At 45.1% G+C, this 3,109-nt stretch overlaps 1 long non-coding RNA gene across 1 annotated transcript; it reads left to right on the forward strand.

Annotated features, from left to right (window-relative positions):
• Nucleotides 1–627: 627 nt before the first annotated feature.
• On the forward strand, nt 628–1,972 carry LOC117839775 (uncharacterized). Its single transcript, XR_011897120.1, has 2 exons — nt 628–1,082; nt 1,201–1,972. It is a non-coding gene; the product is annotated as an uncharacterized lncRNA (long non-coding RNA).
• The last annotated feature ends 1,137 nt before the right edge of the window (nt 1,973–3,109 follow it).

Raw genomic sequence — 3,109 nt, forward strand, 5'->3', positions numbered from 1 at the left:
GCGTGTGCGCCATTTCGCTCAGGTACTCAACGTGAGCACGATGAGCGGCGGGAGTGTGGGTTTTGAGTGCAAAATCGAGAGATTCTGAGGATGAACCAGCACCGAGAGGCCACTTTGAGTTATTTAAAAAAGAACGAAAAATTCACATTCACTGAGACAATTTTAATTGGAATTCGTGAATTCCACGTTTTTCTTTTATAAAATTAAACGGAATGCCTGCTGGCCGCTATAACTGAGAAGTGTCGAAGCAACCAGTTTTCGCTGTTTCAAATTTGCAACTGCAGAGTTTTACTATCTGTTCTTTCACCCATGAGCCCTATTCTTGGTGTGTCTAAATCTAAAGTACAACACAGTTCTTCAGCCGATTATTCAGCCACGACTTTTACGCCGCCGAACAGAACATTATGCTTCTTTTCGATTTTTATTGGCCTTTGTTGATGTATAGCTTTGTGAACCCTCTTTTCTATCAACGCATGCTAGGCAGTAATGGCGTCCGTTTCAAAAAAAAAAAAAAAGAACAGAACACTATGCAAGTAGTAAAACGATCACACCATATACTGGAGTGCAACAGCAACATGATAAATGTGTGAAAGATAGTTCTTGCATGACTTGCTGTGATACTTGCATGCTTACAAGTTACAGGGTTGCGACCTGCTAGGACGAATTTAACGACACAGAACTGCATACATATATACTCCCGCATACCTTAGATGCCACTCAAAAGGATTGTATGAGTTCAGCAAATTTAGATCATTATTGGACCAATGGAATTGCCTTGAAGTATTGGAGGAAACCAAAATATGATAGTTTAGCGAAGACTGATTTGCTCAACGGCCACTTCATAACGCATGATTAGTTCGCTGAGTCTCTGTCGAAGATTGGTATTTTTGAAACTTTGCCTATATATATATGGTTGTGCAGCTTTCAGATCAACGATGCTTGGTGAAGGCAGCTTCTTTTCAGTCAACACTGCAAGCATGTCGAGTTCACCCATGGCAGTGTTGTGGCTGCTCTTGGTACTGGTGGCCTCCCCGGTGCTCGCCGCCGCCCGCCGGCGACGAGGATCTGACCGGCCCATATAAGTACGCTGTTCCATCCCCTGTCAAACAGTTTAGACTGGCCCACCCTTGGTTTTCTGCTACCATGGATGAACTAATCAGTGTTTCTTGCCTCACTCCGGCCGGGCATATGCAATGGCAGGTGCGAGCCCACCCCTTCCTTCGGGCTCACTATGGTTGTTCCGGAGCAGACCGGCCAGCAGCCAAGGCCGTGCGCGATCCCGGTGCTCGAGCTCCAGCGGCGACCCGACGGCGGCAAGATCGCGCTGGCGCTGAGGCCGTACACCCTCGACATCGTCGCCTTCGCCAACGGGCAGGGGCGGTGGCACACCTTCAGCAACTGGCGCCACCTCCGGCGCGGCGGTGCTGAGGTTCAGCGACGACTACGCCAGCCGCAACGACTTCGCGGTGACGGACCTGCGCATGACCCGAGGCTCCATCCTGCAGGCGGCCGGCATGGTCGAGAAGTACAAGAAAGGCCCCCCGGCCAGCGACGACGGGTACGTCCGGCGGGCGTTGGCCACGCTGAGGTTCGCCATCGCCGAAGCCGGATGCTACGAGGGCGACAGGGCGTCCGCGAGAAAATCCGCGGTAGGCTCGACGAGCAGAAGGGGACGAACCAGCAGTGCGCTGTGACCTAGCAAGTCTAGCCGCAGAGAATCTCAGCGGCCCTACTGTCCTCGTCGTCAAAGGCCGGGAACGTAACGCGTACGGCGTACCACGATAAGAAAAGTAGCATTAGCCACCAGCCTTTTACTCGTCATTGGTTAGTACGATTCCCTTGTGATTATGAGTTTGTTACGGATTGCGTGTCCGACGAATGGTCAAGCAAGCAGTCGTCGGAACTCAGAAGTTTGTTACTCTTCAGTTGTTGTAGCCCCAGCGAGCTTTCTACTGTGAAAAAGTCTAAATTACTCCTTAAAGTATAACGAAAGTCCACATAACTTTAGTTTAATTTACCTTTAAACTATGCTAATGGGTTCAACCAACCCCATAATACAATTTATCCTTTTTAATTTGTCATAAGACAGGTTAAAAAATATATCATGAATTTTGTATCATTATTTTGATAGGGTAGGATATTTAATAATAAAATTTATTCATGAGATACAAATTATATAAAAAATAATGATGAAAAATTCGTAAATTATTTTTTAATATAGATTATGATGTCCACTACCATCCTGCAAAATTTGAACTTAAGACACCACTTGTGCACGAAGAAAAAAAAGATAAATTGTATTAAGGGACAAATTGAACCAAATGGCATATTTTAGAGAGTAAACTGAACTAGGAAATATTTTAGGGGGTATCCAGACTTTGGTTATACTTGAGGGGAGCGACGGTCACAAATAGAGAAACTTTGTCGATTGAAGTTCCTTTTTGCTACTTAATTTCCTTGATCATTCACCGATACCTGACGTCTTGTGCGGTAAATATTTACTTTAGAAACACTGTTATCATAGGAGTAGATTTGCCTTGAAAGTACTCGTCTAATCTGTTGACGATCTCTTGGGAATGGAGATCTCCACAAGCACAGAAATGGAGATTGGATGAGAGAAATGGAGATTACAACCTCTCTTACATGGGCGGAGACAGCTATATTCCCGTGAAACCCGGGTATTCCTGGGAATACCCAAGAATTATGCTAGAACATCATGTATATAGCAGCTATACACACACATATATAGTTTACAGTTAGACAAAAATCTTAAAAACTAACTAAAATGACTGGATTTGTGGACTATGGTTCAAGCGGCAAAGGCACAAGCTAGCTCTTCTTGGCTCTTTCCATCTATCTCTTTCGTGGCCTGAATGGGCAATGGCAAGCAGTAGCTAGATTCAAGCACGGGGTAGTAAATGGACGGAACATAACGTAGTTTTCTCGATTGTTTCTCATATTGTTGGACTAAAATATTTTTTTAATTGGGAATACCCAACTAAAAAAACCTGGCTCCGCCAATGCTCTCTAATGGTGTCTCCAACGGTTAGCCCGGAGATAGCTTATAGATTTTTTTTTAATCGATGAACAGTGCCAAAAGAAAGCGGCT

The sequence above is a fragment of the Setaria viridis genome, chromosome 9 (genome assembly GCF_005286985.2).
Source record: "Setaria viridis chromosome 9, Setaria_viridis_v4.0, whole genome shotgun sequence".
Lineage (NCBI taxonomy): Eukaryota > Viridiplantae > Streptophyta > Magnoliopsida > Poales > Poaceae > Setaria > Setaria viridis.